General features: G+C 38.8%; 1 protein-coding gene across 15 annotated transcripts in view; it reads left to right on the top strand.

Moving 5' to 3' along the window:
• The window catches only part of MAGI2 (membrane associated guanylate kinase, WW and PDZ domain containing 2), a 1,169,121-nt gene that overhangs the window by 695,601 nt on the left and 454,154 nt on the right, over positions 1-19,366 (top strand). The gene's annotated exons all lie outside the window — the stretch shown is intronic.

The following is a 19,366-nucleotide window of genomic DNA, read 5'->3' as shown; positions in this document are numbered from 1 at the left end:
AAGAGATGGAGACAAAATATGCTGAAAGGCATAACCTAAGGAAAAGTTATATGTTTTATTTTTGGATATGTACCTTTCTTTCTGGAAAATGTCTAGAGTTTGACTAATAGACTGTGGATGTAATATGAACAGTTTCACAGTGGAAGAAAAGAAAATAAAGATATAGTGTGGTTCCTATTCATTTATAAAAGATTATGTGTTGAGACCCCAATTGTGCGAGTTGCTCGCATTGAACTTGGGCCTCGTCTACACTAGAAAGTGTTTGCCAATATAGCTATATTATTAAACCTTACTAGGGGAGATGTATACTATACTGGCAGCAGAATTATTTTGCTGGTAAGACTTATACTAGTTCATTGAACAAAATAAGCACTACTGGCAAAAAAAAAAAAAAAAAAGTACTGTTGCTGATATAGTTATGGGGCTTCTGCCAGCATAGGGGAGGGATAGCTCAGTGGTGTGAGCATGGGCCTGCTAATCCCAGGGTTGTGAGCTCAATCCTTGAGGGGCCACTTAGGGATCTGGGGCAAAATCAGTACCTGGTCCTGCTAGTGAAGGCAGGAGGCTGGACTCAGTGACCTTTCAAGGTCCCTTCCAGTTCTAGGAGATTGGTACATCTCCAATCATTACCATTTAGCATAGTTTTGTCAGTTAGGGGTGTGATTTTTTAAATGTAGGCCACGCCTCAGACATCTCACAATGAAGGGAACTGAGGACTTTTCTGCACAGTGCAGTAGTGCACTTCAGTGGGGTGTAAATTCTACTGCACACTAAAGTATTGCGTACTAAGTGGCCCATGTAGACCCTGTTGGCGCACTTCAAAAGTTCTCTAGTGCATGTTATTTCAAACAGTACTATGTTAACGCACAGTAAGGAACTTTTAGTGCACGTCAGCAGGTCTACGTGGGGCAGTTAGTGTGTTTGTCTCACTTTGTAAACAAGTCCTGAGGACTATAAGTGAAGTCCCTCCTGCTTCTGAACAGAGTATAGAGGCACTTTTTGGAATTTGCACAACTATATGGAGAAATGGTTCCTATAAAGCTAATTTCAGTGGTTCATAAATTTTAAGACCTTGAATACAGCATCTGTGTTGGTGTACTAACACTGTAATTTTAATCAGTGTAGTTACAATACTTTCTTATTCCAATAACCACATGTCATATAACTGGAGTTACATATACCACAGTGTGAGAACAACCGGCATATTCTCTTAAAGATGCATTCCATACTACGTATGAAGAAGTCATCAGTCGTCATGAAGCTATAGAGAGAAGAGTTGGTTTTTGATTCTCAGAAGACTGATGTGGATATTCCCATAGAACAATGGATGAGTCTTAAGGAGTAATTACACCTTATAGTATTGTAAGACTTTCCACATGCGTCTAAATATTGAAACGGTCAAGATTTTATTAATGGAAAATATTTTTCTGCAGTCATCTTATTAATTGTGCAATTTTAATACACATTGTTTGGCCAATAAGTTCTTGAAAAGATGTTAAAAGAACTATGAGATAGGTAGGTTTGAAATAGGTAGATTATAATGTTAGTTTGAGAACCAAATATTTAAACTCCCACAAAGACCTACGTTTAACAAGATGCACATACCAAATGAAAAATATAGCTTGAGCTCTATTCTTAAGAAATTCAGTTGAAAATAAGTGGACAAATCCCAGCTTGTAAATGGCATGCAGCTCTTTTACAGAGGGTAGCCGTGTTAGTCTGGATCTGTAAAAGCAGCAAAGAATCCTGTGGCACCTTATAGACTAACAGACGTTTTGGAGCATGAGCTTTCGTGGGTGAATACCCACTTCCTCAGATGCATGTAATGGAAATATCCAGGGGCAGGTATATATATGTGTGCTAGCAAGCAAGCTAGAGATAACGAGGTCAGTTCAATCAGGGAGGATTATAACGTCTGTTAGTCTATAAGGTGCCACAGGATTCTTTGCTGCTTTTACAGCTCTTTTACAGTTAAAGTACAGCTTGCAGAGCCCTGCCATTCTCCACCTACCAAACTGGGAGGGGGAGAGCTCAGGGCTTCTGCCCTGTGGCAGGGTGGTAGGGCTAGGGATTCTGCCAGAGACAGATGCTGCCTGCTGAGAGAGGGGGGCACAATTTAAAGATTTGTCCGCCAACAGCTTGAGTCAATGCACTCCTTTTGCCTTCAGTGACCCCTCCTAGAAGCTCCCAGATGTTAGCTCCATGTGGAGAGGCAGTGGCAAACAGCTGGGAGCTGCAGAGAGGGGCCACTGCTTTAGCTCCTCATGGAGAGGCAGCAGCAAAAGCAGCAGTTCTCCCTGTAGCTCCCAGCTGTTTCCTTCTGACTCTCCACAGGGCCACAGCCTCCAGCTTGCTGGCTCCAGTAGCTGCTGTGCAGGGAAGGAGCCCTGCAGTACCATGTGACCAAGTGGGGCCAGCAAACCCTAGCAAAAATCTGGGGGAGCATGTGGCACACCCCCTCATGCATTGCCTCTGACTTCTTCTCAGAGGGGAGGGGGATTTTGTGGTGCACCTACTGGTGCCTCCCATGAGGCTGAAGCCCCGAGCCCTGACAGACACACCCCAGCTCTTGAACTTCTGAAGATTGTCGTATGTGGCTCAGAAAGTCAGTAAATTTGGCAACCCCTGGCATTTATTCAGTCATATCTAAACTGCCCTACATAATTTAGGTGGGGTTTTAAAACACAAGGACAAAGGCAGAGTGAGTTTATAATCACCTGAAAAACGCAGTATTCTATAAATGTGAAGCTAGGAATGTGATATTGCCATTATGAAATGGAGATTATAAAGAAAAATGAGAAAAATAGTCCTGAGGATTATTGATTAGGCAGATTTAGGTGTTTGGGGGCAGGGTATTACACCCTCTCCTCTCCATATCATAAAGCTGTCAACAAAACTGTCATGCTAGAGTTATGGTGTACTCAAGTCAGCTAATGGAGCTAACTGGATCCAGTTTGAAGATCTTTACTTGCAGTCTATCAGTTAGCCTGAAATCAATGAGGTGAGGTTGGGAAAGATTCTCTTGTATTAATTATCAAATGTGGTCTTAGTACTGCCTGTTCAATCTGCAAATTTGAAATCAGAGCTGCCAAGAATTACTTTTGAAATAAAAACATATTAAGTTGTCTCATTGTATATGTTAGTGATTACTGTCATGGGAATGGTAACACAAGACTGGCAGATGCCAGAAGTAGTACTTTTTTTCTACTGATTTTTCCTAAGTTCCATTCTGCTCCATATTCTAGTAATTTGCTAGATTTGCATAACAATCTTGTGAATATTCATTCAAATATTTAAATGAACTTATTTTGACTGTTCTTGTGATCACACCCCATTTAGAATTCTGCGAGTTATGCTCAACATAACAGAAACATGCCATGTGACCTGTCGATCGAAACCGAATTACTAAACACAGCTCAGAACTTGAATACAAATACTTGCAATGAACTTCCCATGCATTATCCACAGTATACAAATGACTCATATAAAGTATTCACAGAATAAATTTACAAAAATGAATTAATTTGAGAAATCATAAGCTGTTTGAGGACACCTGCAAATAGAAAAGAGGCAAAAATGTTTTAATATAATAATTGCTACAAATTATTCACGTAGCACTAAAGGAATTGTTAAAGGACTACATCCTGACATCAGTGTTTAAGAAAAACTGTCAATTTTCTTCAAAGATTATTTAATGGAGATCATTTCCTTCAATGGGAACTTCCACTGAAACACTGATAGCATGATATGATCCATTTTTGTAGATAATGTAAGAGAATGATAGACTCATATCATTGACTCATTACAAGCAATGAAATTGCTGCATAGAAATTAGCTATAGATTAAGAATGTTGATTGATTGTTACCTCTGATATTGCAGTGATCTAGGACTCTTGATGTAGATACATGTCTTACTGTTTATTATACACAGATGGAGTCTGAAGGGACTGGCGTATATGGAAAGATTAAATGAGCTAAATAACGACAGTGAGCGAGTAGTCACAAAACCACATTCAGAAATTCAGAGCCAATCAGAGGTGGGGCCAGGAGGGTCATTTGACCTGGGCCTCAAGCTCAAAGGGGGCCTCAGATTTAGACACTTATTAATTTTTTGGCATTTGGTAAGTTTTGCAAGTTGTTTTTATGCATATCCCTATCAGACCAAAATGTGACACACACTCTCAGCTTAGAGCTGCAAATTTAAGCAAATAAGAGATGTGGTTTGGTAAAAGACAGTTTTTTTGTTAACTGATATAGATTTTGTCATATTAAAGAGTTAAAAATGTTCATAAATATTAATAAAAATACCAGTTCCAATGGCACAAGATTAGACCATGATGAACATGTCCTCTCAGATCAGCTGATTATATAAACAAACCACTACTGGTGGCTGATGCTGGATCAAGTGCATGTTGAAAGGTAGAGAATTGTTACATTTTAGTGTCTTTATAGTTTTACATCTAGTTGACTAAGGAATTATTTATGTGTGAGAATTCGTCATTATTATCTTCATATGGTAGCTAAAAGAGACGACTGGTTGGTTGGCTGAGCCCTAGCTTGGTATCTTGCCCATCATCATAGGCTTTCAAAGTCTATAGGCCCAGATTCAAGGTGAAAATTTGTGAGGACAATCTTGTACAGTGAGTTTTGTGAGGACACACATTTGAAATTTTTGGATATTATCCCTCTGTCTATGTATCCGTGTCTATGTTTACTATGTATGTATGTCATCCCTTTGTCTTCAGCTCAGCCTGTTATATTATACCCTGCGTGCTTGAATTTTGATTCAGTGGTAAGGATAATAACTTGTCTGACTGTTTCGTTTTGTCTTCTTAATTAGTATTCCTTCGTTTTAAGTCTTTTCAGCATTTGTGCACCATTCAGCATTTGTGCACGTTAATGATAGAAGATTTCAAGTGTAGATAAGCTACTTATTTATAGCAGAATATTTCAAGTGTGGATAGGCTTGACCAGATAGATCACTATGAAGAGGAGATTTGAAAGTGGTGCAAGCAAGAGACGGCAAAAACAACTGGGTGAAGCAGCAGCTGAGAGCTCAAAGCCAATAACTTCATTTCTCAAACCACTGGAAAACACACCTTACCCAACAAACAATGCTAAAGATAATGAAAACTCTACAACCGCAACAGGTGATATTTCAATGCCAATACCTGAACATAAGGACAGGAGTCAAGAAGGAGATGTGCCAACAGTAACAGATGCAGCAGAAGATCCTGTGTACAATCAAAAAACTCAACAGGAACATCATGATGTAGCAAGAGCAATTCATGAATACTGCAGGTTTGACTGTGACTGACATTGGAATTATTGACAAGAGCAATGCTGCCCAAATGCAATGTTTTCTTCAAATTAGTTGTTATGAAATTCCAAGTAACATTCCATGAGATACTGATAATCATGCTTTTCCTACTCGTCTGCTGACAAAAACTCTTCCAAATGGTGAGACCTGCACAAGAGACTGATTATGCTGGAGTATGGAAAAACAATCTCTGTACCGTGCACCTGCTTCATTTTGAAAAAAAAGTGCTGCAAATGCATCAGTTCTCTCCAATCAATCAGGATGGAGCATCAACAGAGGTTGGAGGAAGTTGAAAGACCGAATACCATCACATGAGAGTTCAACGTCACACAAAGAAAACTATGGAAATCAGCCAGTAGGGCAGCATCAGCTGAAAGTTCAGTTGAGACTTTACTCTTGACTGAACTCTACAGAAACTAATAACTGGAAAAAAACTTCTTGAGTGCATCCTGAATGTCGTCCTTTTTCTTTCTGAGCGAGGATTGGCTTTCTATGATCCAGTCAACCTATTGGTGATCGTGCAAATGGAAACTTTCAAGGCATAGTTGAGCTCCTCAGCAAATATGACCCACTTTTATCAGAGCACGTTAAACATATTTGAGAATCGCAAGTGAGTCAAAAGCACATGCAAGTCCATTATCTTGCCACATGCATACAAAACGAGTTTATTGAGCTATGTGGGTCATTCGTAGAAACAATTCTTGATGAGATTCAAAATGCCAAGTATTTTTCAATTATTGTTGATGCCACTCCGGATTGTTCTCACAAGGAACAGACTACTATGTTTATTCGATATGTTAAGATTGTGGACTGCTCGAAATTTTCATTTGAAGAAAGATTTATTTTGTTTGATAATTTCACAAGAAAAACTAGAAAAGAAATTGCTGCTTGAGTACTAGCAATTCTAGATGGTTTTAAGTTAGATTTTCAAGCCTGCATTGGTCAAGTCTATGACAATGGATCTAATATGGCTGGGAAATACAAAGGGTGTACAAGCAGTTCTGCTTGAGCATAATTCAAACTGTATTTTCTGCAGCTCTGGAAACCACACATTAAACCTTGTAGGCGTTGACTGTGCTGAATCATGCAAGCAGGCAATTACTTACTTTGGAACTGTTCAGCAAATGTACAATCTCTTCAGCAGCAGTCCACAAAGGTGGGAAATTCTGACGCAATATCTTCCTGTTTCACTGCATGGGATGTCCAAAACTAGATGATCTGCATGGATTGATGGTGTTCAACCAGTTGTGCAGCATTTGAATTCAGTAAGAAAAGCTTTAAATGAGCTTGAATCTCTCAATCTCACTGCACAGGCTCGAACTGAACATCAGTCTGTTCAGAAGCACATGACCAAATTTGAATGCATTCTGATGTCGTCTTTGTGTATAAAGCTACTTATAATGATCTGACAAACTAATCTGGTAATCGAAGCATGCAGTGCCACACTTGATGTTGAAAGGGATAACACTGAAAGTTTTATTAATGACATTCAACATTCATGAACAATGGGATGACATTCATGAACATTCATGAACAATGGGATGCAATCCTGACTGAATCCAAATTAGTAGCACAGAATATTGGCATTTCATCTGAGTTCTCCACCAATTGCAACTTACCTACTAAATCCGATGCTGAGCAGCATTGTAGGGTCAATGTCTTCCTTGTCATCATTAACTCTATTCAGTGAGGTCTTACAGGTCTTTGAGTCACTGCGACTAATTTGTACCCTTTTTGGGTTTCTTTAGCAGTTCAGCAGACTGAATAATGAAGATCTACTTTCTGTAGCTAAACAATTTCAGCAACAGTACAACAAAGAAATCTCAAAAGATCTCAGTGATGAAGTCATCTTCCTCAAACGAATATATTCCATGAACTTTAAATTGGATTGCAAGCCAAAGGAATTGCTTCAAGAAATACTCGAACTTGGATTCTCTGGGGTGTTTCCTAATATCACAATTGCATTGCGTAATTTTGTCAGTTTGCCTGCATCAGTGGATTCAGGTGAACACATCTTCAACGTGTTGAAGTAGATAAAGAACTATCACCGTTCAACTATGGAACAGGAGTGTTTGAATGGGCTCGCCATGCTTAATATCAACTGTGACATTGCACAAAAGCTAGATTTTTTCCTCAATAATTAGTGTTTTTGCACAGAAAAAGGCTAGAAAAGCATTTGTTAAATGAAAAATATTCAAATTATATCTCACTCTTTTTTTGGTGCCTTATTTTTGTCATTTTTTATTGTTATTATGGCTAGGGGCCTCAAAAGCTGGAAGTGGCCTGGGCCTCTCTAGACCTCTGAGAGGGCCTGCAAATATTTGAAGTATATAAATGCCAACAAGGAATAGTATTTATTTAGAATCTGACAAACAGTATAACTAGGAGTAACAGGAAACATTTTAGAAAGCAAAACTTAAGCTGGCCATCAGGAATAACTTAATGATAGAGAGTTCCTTTAGAAAGTAGCATATTATGTTGCAAGGGGATAGAAATAGAAGCCTCATCATGTGAAATATTTAAAAGTAAACTGAACAAAGACCTGGGAAATCCATTGTCAGAAGCAACCTCTCTCTCACAGGTGACTGGACTAGATGACTAAAGAGATCTTTTATGATCTATTAATGGTATTTATTTCTTTATTTGATCTTTTATGATCATTATATTAACATTATATTAACTTCACATAGTGGGAGTTTGCCTGCCTGCTTTTTGAAAATTTTTATATAAGATCTGTTCTTTTTGACAAATGATCTGGTCATATGTTATCTCACTTTCTGAAAATTTTAACGTAAGTCGAAAATGGTAATTTCTGCAAAACTTTGTGGAGTACCTCCTGTCAATAATTTTTTACAAATAGTGGAAGAAATTGTGATGTTCCCAAAACCAAGTCTGCCTGTATGTGCCTTGCTTATATGTTAGCCATGTTTTGTTTCCTTGCTGTTGAACCTTTCTGTGACACTTGATATTATGTTTAGTATTTTCCTTTTATGTCTCAATGTAGAGCTCGTGAAAGGTGTTGGATTGAATTAACGGCTGAAGACACTAAAGTGCTCTGTTTAGCTACCAGTAAGCCAGCAGGTGATACAAGCACCCCTGTGTTGCCTCAACAATAACTAAAAGGGCGTATCACTAGGAAACCCATTGCCACTTAATTTTAGGCTTCTTTGCTGAAACTAACAACAAAACTAGTGCCTGTGACAGATATGGCAATTTCCTGCAGTAGCTTTGGTTATCACTGTAGGCCAGGGACTGTATGCGATTCCATGGGAAGGAGAGTGACTACTGCCCTTCAGGAACTAAGAACAGTACGAGGTGATTAGGCAAATTTACTCAGATTATAACGTCTATAGAAAGGTACCACCACCTGGAGAGGCTTGCTTATGCTGGTTCAAGCTGGATTCTCCAGAGACCAACACACAAAGAAAGGGCTTTTGGATAAATAACCTGAGTTTAAACTGATTTAGGGCCTTCTTTCTGATCCAACAAACAGACAGGACATTCTGTCCAAGGGGGGCTTCAATCCTTAGGGGAGGGTTGGAAGGATGGACACCCGCCAGAGCCCTAGGTTGAGGTGACCTCCAGTAAAGTCATTTATAGCATGCATGTACGTTATTTTATTGTTTTAATATATTTTCTCTGTAATGCTTTCACTTTAAGAATAAAAGTGCTTGCTTAGAAATTGCTGTGTGGTGACTTATAACTATGGGCAATTAACCTGTTGGTAGCTTCTGGAGAAGAAGCAAAGCACAGACACTGGCTGGCCTGTTTAGGCAGTCTGGGTTTGCTGGGGAACTCACAACGTAGGCAGGGAGCGATGCAGCCTGGAAAACCCCTAGTCAGGAGAGAGAGAGAGATGTGGGTCTCTGCCCCAGAGAAGTGACAGCTGAGGAGCTGGAAGGCTAGAGGTGGTGGAAAGGTGCTAGAGGTGGAGTCATCCTGAACTGTGACAATGTCCCTGGAAGATTTTGTGGTGTAGATGCAAGGAAATGGATTGAGGTTACAAATCTGATTGTCAATATCTGATGTGACTGACAGTAAACTTTTTATTGCACCAACTAAATGATGAGTTTTTCTGTTTCTGATGCCCAATTTTTTTCTAGATTTACCTTGTGCTCTAGAATAAGACACTGTGTTTTGCATTTATATTTGTGTTTTGAATAATATAATATTTATGTTCATGTTCTGCAGCATCCATGAATGCTGGTGCTACTTAGATATTTCCCTCAGTTGCTGAAGAACCCAGTGAAGACATTTGTTCCTCATTGTCAAGGCTGATTCCTCTGGCACTTTGCATGCTGACACTCTGGCACATTGCATGCAGAAGGTGGGGGCCCGCAAGGATTTTAAAAATTAATACTGACACTTCAGGCTTGTATTAAACTCCCAGGGTTACAGCTTTGCTTTGACCTTGGATGGGTAGATGCTGCCACCACTGAAATGCCAAAAAAGAAAAAAAAATAAAACCTTTTCAAACCCAGGAAGGCATACTTGGGAATTCCTTCCTGTGGGGTACCCTCAAGCCCTTTCACCCCCTATGGGGAAGAGCTGAGAAAGAAAAACAAAGGAAATCAGCTGTTGCCACCAGCTAATTAAACAATGTGCACAAAGCTCTTAGAACACAAAAACCCAATCCTATTATTAAAGAAGGTAAATTTTATTAAAAACAAAAAGAAAGAAAATACATCTGGAACTTAGGGTATTGTTAGATTTTAAAAAAAGCAAATATAATCATTAAGCATCAAGAATGGCTTTCGTGCAGTGCAACTTAATGGTTCCAAGCAAAACAAAAGCACCTGGGGTAAGCACAGAGGAATCCACAAGCCATAAAGAAATAAAAGAAATAAACCTAGTTGTATCTTCCTAGGCACTTCCTGATCTACATATATATCTGGGGTTTCAAATGAGTAGTTTCTAGGTATGATCTGATGATTTTTCATATCTGGCTCAAAGCTTCTTACAGCATTGCTGCTCTATGTCTCATCTCCGGGAGAATAACCACAGACAGACAAAAGGGGAATCTTGTTTCAATTTTAAAAAGTTCTAGCCTTCCCATTGGCTCTTTTGGCCAGATGCGCACTCACATATTGCCTACCGCACCCCCTTTCATTTATCACACTCACATATTGCCAATTGCACAAAATCTCAGATGAGTATTTGGCTGCATGTCAAATGTCTTGAACTCACAGCTAATCAAATAAAGTTGTTGGAGATTGTTCTATTTTTCCAGTTACCTTTGACTGAAGTTCTGATCTTTCAATTTCTGTGGTTTGTAACCTTGAAGTTGTCGTTTCGTCTGATATCTATGAACTGGACACTGAAGCAAAGTTAAGAAGTTAAAGTTGTGGCAGGTCTTTGACAGAGCTTCCTGTACACAACTGACATTTCCTTTCTGTTTTTCAGGTGGCCGTTCCTCCAGGAGGAGCTGCCTTTTTTTTTTTTTTTTTTCCTGAAAGGTTACATCAGAGACTATGGGACAATCTGAATAACCTTGCCAGGGTGACCAATGCTACTTCTTTGAGGTTCTGACACTAGTCAGCTGTACTGATAACTTTTCATCTGGACAATTACAGTTAGTTTCTTCTTCTTTATTGTGCTACTTCCCTGCACTACATGTGGGTATTGAAAAAATCCCACCTCCAGAATGCTGTAAAAGATGCTAAGAAAAAGCTCTCTCTGCTGTTGTTGGCTTTTGTAAAAAAATATTTAATTTCCCCTCCTCTAGGACATAGTTAGATGGGTTTAAGTGAAACCACATTGATCAAAACTGGTCTCTGTGTGGAAGGTGACAGGGAGGAGTACTGATAAGGGCCCAAAAGCCACAAAGTGGTAGCAGTCCTCCTCAAATAATGGAATCCAAATTGGCCAGTCTGTTCTTTCGTCCCCTTAACCACCACTGCTTCCTCTTTCTCTCCCTTTCATTTCAGCAACACTGATCCCAATATTTCTTAAGGTAATATCCCTCACTTGCTTCACCACCTATTCATTATCATTATCAAAGCAAGCTGCTGGTAGACATGCATGGTAGAAATACTTTTCACACAACCTGACTTGATAAAAGTACCTTCTTAAATAACTCATTGAGAAAAATAATAGTTCCAAATGTTGGTGGACTTCAGGCATCCTATCCTCCAGTTTATAAATAGAAGATGCCTTTTCTTTCTCTCATGCTGGGCCTCTGTCCTTTGCTGTGCATTCAGATCAGATGGTTATTATCCTTCTCTACTGTGTGGATTAATCAAACCACTAAAAAACCACGAATGTGAAGAAAATTCTGAGCTTTTGTGTCACTATTTGTTGCTAGGGAAACCACTTCCTTTTTTATTTCAGTGCATGGGACCTCTGTGTCACTTTGAGTCCAGCTTGGAGAAAGACAACTTCACAGCAGGGTATCAGGAATGAAAAGCAAAGTTAATGAAATGTCAGACCCCTTTGTACATAGAAAAAGGTTTGTATAGGGTATTTCAAAAGTAGTTTTAGTAACCGGTGTCTTTAGGTCCTTTTTTAACATTGAGCAGATTTCTGCAGTGCATACGTGTGTCCTCACATCAGACTAAAGAATTAGAGGCTTTTGGATCTCTCCAAATACACCTCACAGAATCCCCCTTTCCCTCTTCCACACACTCATCATTTTGACTTATAATCATTTAATTTAGATGGAACTGGAGAATATCAAGTCAGTATGACAAGGACTACTCCACATTCCCACTTTGTGCCTTTGTTTCCTTTTCCCATTCTTGTTCTGTGCCTCGTAGCATATGTCCCACTATGCCTGGAACCTCCTCCATGATCCAGCACATCATTCCTCAACCATCTCCTCCAGCAAGTCCTTCCTTCAAACACACTTCTTCCAAGAAACCCCTATGCCTTGGACATCCCCATGGAGAATAATAACAACATGAAAAAAATTCCAATCCCAAACCATGGACTTATATGATGCATAAAAGATGTCACCATTGGACTACTTTGTTTTTATGTTAAAACATAAAATTCCCCATCCTCTAAATGATCATTGTGTTATCTAAATTGTAACTATTCAGATGGAAACCTTGTTCTGACAGTTATGGCAGTAAAAACCTTCTAAGTGTAATCATTTTCCTCCACTCTTTAAAGAAGCAAAAATGTTGAGAGAATATCTGAGGAGTAGAGCAATCTTTGTTCTTTCAAACAACTATTCTCACTGCACTGCAAGAAATAAATAGAGTAGAAATACAGGCAGAAGTTGTGATGTTTGTTGACTTGGTTTAGAAGAAATCAGAACACTATCAACAATGCAATTCATAAGGAGGCTCCGAGGTTTAGAGAGTGAGTCAATAAATTTATTTTACAATGGATTCCATCTGTCAAAACCTAGTCCCAGATTTGGACCTTAGCGTCCAAAATATGGGGGTTAGCATGAAAACCTCCAAGCTTAGTTACCAGCTTGGACCTGGTACTGCTGCCACCACCCAAAAAATTAGAGTGTTTTGGGGCACTCTGGTCCCCACAAAAACCTTCCCTGGGGACCCCAAGACCCAAATCCCTTGAGTCTCACAACAAAGGGAAATAAATCTTTTCCCTTCCCCCCCTCCAGGTGCTCCTGGAGAGATACACAGACACAAGCTCTGTGAATCTAAACAGAGGGACTCCACCCTCCCCGTTCCCAGTCCTGGAGAACAGAATTACCTCCCTCTTCACCCAGAGGGAATGCAAAATCAAGCTAGTAAATCTAACACACACAGATCTCCCCCCCTGACTTCTTCCTCCCACCAATTCCCTGGTGAGCTGCAGACTCAATTCCCTGAAGTTCCCACTAAAGAAAAACTCCAACAAGTCTTAAAAAGAAAGCTTTATATAACAAGAAAGAAAAATACATACAAATGGTCTCTCTGTATTAAGGTGACAAATACAGGGTCAATTGCTTAAAAGAATATTGAATAAACAGCCTTATTCAAACAGAACACAATTTAAAGCACTCCAGCAACTATAGACATGTAAATACAAAAAAAACATATAAATCCTATCTGATCTTTTTGTACTTACAACTGGGAAACAGAAGATTGGAAAGCAGGAAATAGAAATCACTCCTCATCCGAGAGAGCATACAGGCAGAAGACAAAGAACTCAGACACACTTTCCTCCACCCAGAGTTGAAAAAATCCGGTTTCCTGATTGGTCCTCTGGTCAGGTGCTTCAGGTTACTTTTTTTCCAGGTGAAAGAGACATTAACCCTTAGCTATCTGTTTATGACACCATCACACATTGGTTTATATGGAAGCGAGTAGCTGATGATCTGGCCAAAGTTGAAAAATTGAAAACATAGATAGCAATGACAATGGTGGAGTGTATTGATGTCCAATCAAGAAAAATATTAGCTGAAATAAATCATAAAAAGATTAAAGATCCTCTGATCGATATCAAAGCATCTCAGAAAATAAGATCTACTATCATGAGATTGTTGACAGAGCATACTCCAGGAATGAAAATCAATAGAGGTGGGACCACGATACATCCATTCTGCAAGTTGTGTCCGGAGCAGGCTTTAACACCTGCCCACGCTTTTGAATGTAATACTGTAAGGAATCTCAGATTTGATACCTTGAATCAAGCCCTTACAAAGGACCCTCTAAGAGTTGCTGAACTCATTCTCAAACTTCATGGCCTGATATGATTATCCTGGGACAAGACAACAATAACAACAGTTACTGAGTATCATTGTGCTTCAGGAATGATAAAACAGCCTGCAATGATTCTGCTGTTTTCAAGAAGACTTCTCTAAGTTTTAATGTGCCTCCTGCCTCTTGAGAACCATAAGAATGCAGAGGGGGACAAGACTGGCTGAAAAATACAATAAAAGGTCTCCATGAACGCACTGCTGGGTAGACTTTAATTTCCTTCGTCCCCAACTGAATTAATCTTTATGAGCTGCTTTGTTTGTTTTTAGAGGATTAAATATAAAATGATGTTAATAAAGATTGACTGTGCAGATCAATTATTTTAAAACTAGACTGGACACAGCACAAGAAAACACAATGCAGGAAAAAGTTCTGCATTGGCAGGGGTTGGACTATAACCTTATAGCTCTTTTCTATCTCTGACCTATGATCTTGTAGGTCTTTAAAGCAGCTTATGTACATATAGCACTGAATAAATAATAAAAATAATTCTTTTGAGCAGTAAGAGGTGACAAATCTTAGTGAATGAAAATCTTTTAAAGTGAGTGGTGATCATAGATTTTTCTAAATAAGATCAACTAGACCTCTAAACTTAAATCCTTATCTGTTCATTATTGTCTTCCTGTATTTCCCCTCCTCTTTTTCTAGTTCCCCTTTATGATAATGCCAGAATAAACTAGAGAGATGGAAGCCACCTATTCATGAACAAATACCACCATTTTATTTAAATTTTGAGGAAAAAATAGACGGCAAGATTTTGGAAATCATTCTTCAAAAATCTTTACTTCTTAGCTGCATTTTAAAAAACTGTGTATTTAAATATCATGGCTTGCTGGGTTCTTGGAATAATAAGACGAAGAAGCTTCATCAGCATATCACATTCCACAAGTAGATACACTATATCAGTCTGATAATACTTGGCTGGGGCAAGAGGATTTAAAAGCTGATTCTAATCTTTTACAGAATACTGTATGTTAACAGCTATAACTAATTTTTCAGATAAAATCTTGTGCTATGGCTCTTATGATTTGTTTAAATGAATCACAAATGTTAAATAGCTAATTAACTTGGCACCCTAATTAGGGCCCAAAATTCCTAGGGAATTATAAGGTGAAAAGTTGATAAAAGCCTGAGAAGAATGTACTTATGAACTCTTGAAATCAGATATTAAAGTGAATGTCAACTGCACTTAAATCAACCAAAGCAAAGTTATACTTGAATTAGTTGAAATTTCTACTCTGTCCTTTCTTGGCTACCATATTGTAGTAATCTGTAAGGAGTTCAAGATGTTATATACCATTTATTCTTGAATTTAGTTACAGTTTGTTGGAGTCCATCGTATGAAATGCAAAGGTTATGTATTATTGTGGGCCTGGTAGATCAAAGGACTGTATTGAACAATGAGGCAGACAAGAATGGTCTTTTGGGTCAGTATGTGTGAAGTGGATTTCTTAGGAAATATCTAGGGGGAAGTGAATGCAAATTCCTCCTCTCCCCACCCTGCTATGCAAAAGCACAGCCTTTTGAAGCAATGCACTCAGGAGGAATCCATTGTCTGCTGATCACCTATTCCCAGAAGCTGAAGATCAAAGGCCCAAGCTGCATAAAAAAACAGGTTGATCTGCCCAATTGATGTCCTTGGTTTGAGCTAAAACTGTTAAGAACGTGTAAGCCCAGGAGAACCCCTGTGTGGGATTTGAAGGATTGATGCCTGCTGAGTTCCTGCTGGAGTTGCAATGGATAATTGTGATAAGCTTTTTAGCATGCTTGCAGGTTATTTTATTGTTTTTAATGTTTTCTCTGTAATGCTTAAGAATTAATGTAGTTATTTAGAAATGGCAGTGTGGTAATTTATAACTGTGGGCAATTACACTGTTTACAGCTTCTGAAGAGAGAGCAAAGCATGGATGCTGGCTTACTTAGGCATTCTGGCTTGCGGGGAATAACACCACGTAGGCAGGGTATTGTGTACCCTGGAAAACTCCCATTCAGGAAGGAGAGAGGTGCAGGTCTCTGCCTAAGAGAAGTGGCTGAGGAGTCGGGAGTCTAGAATGGGTAGCTTTGGTGAACTAGGTGCAGTTGCCCTGAACTGTAACACTCATTGCCATTTCTAGATATAACTAATCTCTCCTCTGCCCCTCACCACTACAGATCATTAGTAGGGATAGAACAGTGCCTAAATATATGTGATTATATTTCCTTTGCGGGCTGGCCCAGACACCTTGTCTTTACTAGGAAAAAAGGTGTGATTTTAACATGTGTTAAGTTCCTAGTGTAGACAAGGCAAGTTGTAGTTTTAATGTGTGTTACCTGGCTGAGGTATACCAGAGACTCCATGCTAAGGTTTATCTCAACCATCCATGCAAGTCAAACCTACAACTTCCTTGTTCACACAGAAGGCTTGACTACACAGCCCCACAGTGTGGACTATGGGATGTGAATTGCAATATCCCCTCAAGTGATGAGCTGTAACTGTCACAGATAGACTCTGCCAGTGTGAACTAGAAGCTTCCTAGTTAGTGTTAATGTAGCACTGTTTGAAACAGGACCAGGTTACTGAAAATTAGATACCTTTAATTTGTGCCAGCAGGGTCTACATGGGGCAGCTGCAGTGCAACACTAGTGCACGCTGCAACTCACACTACTGTGGGGCTATGTAGACAAGCCCTAATATCTTAGCACATGTTAATTAGCATCTGTAAAAAATACACAGTCTTCTTAGTGTAGGCGTGGCTAGAGAGGATAATGGCCTACTACTACCACCAGCCAATAAAGTTACTTCTTTAGCTCATGTGGTGGATATCTTGGGTGAAATCCCGACTCCACTGAGGGCAGTGAGAATTTTGCTATCGACTGCAATGAAATCAGAATTTCACCCCCAGTTTTTCGGTGCTGAAAGGCCTCGGTTCTGTCTCTGCAAATAATCATCTAAGGGGCCTGTTATACACTACCATGTACCACATGAAGGAGAATACACTATGCACACCATAGCTAGATTTCAACCACTATATCTAAAATGCAGAATTTATGAACTACAGAATTCCCAGGATGAGGGCACTAATGGGCCAAGGAGATACAGAGCCTTTGACCTCCAGGGCTCTGGATAAAATATAGCCCAATTTAGTAGTAAATGAAAAAGAAGTTGCCAGCAGCTATTGTAAAATAAATCAGTATTTTAAGTCTAGTTATTAATGGACAAGTGTCCATGACACAAAAGCACAACACAATTGATTCTGTTCAGTATACTAGTTTTTGCAGTGTCATGAAGAGGTCAAGGATGGAATAGACATGATGATAGAACTTGAGATTTCAGGCCTCTCCAGATCCACAGCTAAGTGGCCTTTCCATGCTAGCAACTCTGTAAAACAAACCATGTCCTACACTGATTGTGTCAGGTGGAAAAATAGTTGAGAATTTAAATAATACCACTGTGAGTATAAAAGTGGAATGCAAGACTGGGGATCATGATCAGGGGACTCATATATGAGCTAAAACAGAAAGTCAGGACTGCTTGTTTCTATTACCAGTACTTCAGAACTTGAAACACATTTTTCGATAATTAACTTCCCATATTGGTGCCTTAGTTCACCTTACCCATTTGTGAAATAGCAGTAATACCTGTGGTACTGGAGCTTTAAGACTTGAATAATTGCTTAGAGATCCTTGGATAAAGTGCAAAGCATTTTTATTGCTTGAAGAATGTGAAGATGATGGTCATGAGCATGGATTGCATTTTAATCACCTAACATGTTTTATTGTTGTTATGGTGATTACTCACCTGATTACATTTTAGAGGAAAAATGAGGATTAGGTAGTCTTCTTTTTGTATATATTATGCTTTTAATTTAAGAAAAAGGACAAAACTCTTGTAGAAGGTATTGAGATCAGTATAATTGAGCTGAGATAATTTAACAGCTATCAAGATGAGTCTGGGGCGCCAAAGACAGTAAGTTAATTATACGGAATAGCAGTTAAAGCCTCTGGTAGTCAACATTTATATTAGTTTCTGAAATTGTAACTCTCCAAAAATTAATATACAGAATTATTTTCAAACTGCAAAATTAATAGATGAATAGATTATTGTTAGTCATATTTTAGTTTAGTTATTGAAAAACTAACTGAAGACAGTTGAAGAACTTGATTGTCACTATGTTTGCTTAAATGGAAAGACTAGACTTCTTAATTTTTCTAGCCTGATGTTCTTGGTTACTCTAATTTATTTGAATTGTGAGTTAACTTCCCAGAGGTTTTGGCATTATTAAAATATGTATTTTTAAAAAATATATACTCATTATATTATTATTAATAATAATAATACTTTTCTGTTGTATAACACTTTCAATCTGAGGCTTTCAAAGTAGTTTAGAGGCATGAATAAATTTAGACTCACAACAGCCCTGTGTATTAAGTATCGTGATAAAAATGTTATAAATGAAGAAACCGAAGTTACCTAGAGATTAAGGATAATATTTTCAAAGAAACTACTTGCCCATACGTGCACTGCATTTATAAGCACGTTTCTATACATGCCCCCTGAATGCTGTTTGTTTTTTTAAAAGATTTAGGTGCCTGCATAGATCAAGCAAAAATTAAACCAGAATGTAATGCCAGCTGGCTGTGGCTCCCTATTGTGGTGAAGGTGGGAAGGAAGAGCAAGGAGGCAGAGTTTTTCAAAAGGATGGAGGAAATGAGTACATAGTTATACTGAAAGTGTAAGGTATTATTACTGTGGTGAATGGCCATTACATTACCACCCTTGGCATTGTAAAAGCAGATGGTGCTGTAATGATCTCTCAGACTCTGATATGCAGATTTTAAATGGACGCTTTACATTTATAGATGAAACAGACAGCTAGTCCCTTCTGGGATGCTTCTGTTATGTGGCGACTATGCAACCAAGCTCTTTCATGGATATAGGCTCCATTTTCCATATGATGGCTGAGTTGAGCACACCTCATGTAAGGCTGCACATATACCTGTGCAACCTCCTGACAAACTGTAACACTTTCAGCATTTGGGCTCAAGGCTGTGGGTCACATCCACACTTGTCATATTAGCATATGGTAATAGCTCACTAACACATGAAGATTTTCTCTACAAATAAAAAAAGTGTCACATTGGCATCAGCATGCTGAAAATGCCCAAACTGTTCAAACAGCCTCATCAGTTGCAAATTGCGAGGATGCCATTTTAGATTTAGTATTAGTAAGTAGTGAGGGCCTCATAGAAGAACTGGTTGTAGAGGACAGCCTTAGTTCAAGTGATCACGAGTGAATTCAGCTTAAAGTAAATGGAAGGATAAACAAAATAGGTCAGTTACTAGGGTCCTTGATTTCAAAAGGGCAGACTGTAAAAAATTAAGGAAATTATGTAGGCAAGTGGACTTCACTGA

The sequence above is a fragment of the Gopherus evgoodei genome, chromosome 1 (assembly GCF_007399415.2).
Source record: "Gopherus evgoodei ecotype Sinaloan lineage chromosome 1, rGopEvg1_v1.p, whole genome shotgun sequence".
In the NCBI taxonomy this organism is placed as follows: Eukaryota; Metazoa; Chordata; order Testudines; family Testudinidae; genus Gopherus; species Gopherus evgoodei.
The sequence above is the reverse complement of the archived record's forward strand: the minus strand, read 5'-3'. Positions and strand labels throughout refer to the sequence as shown.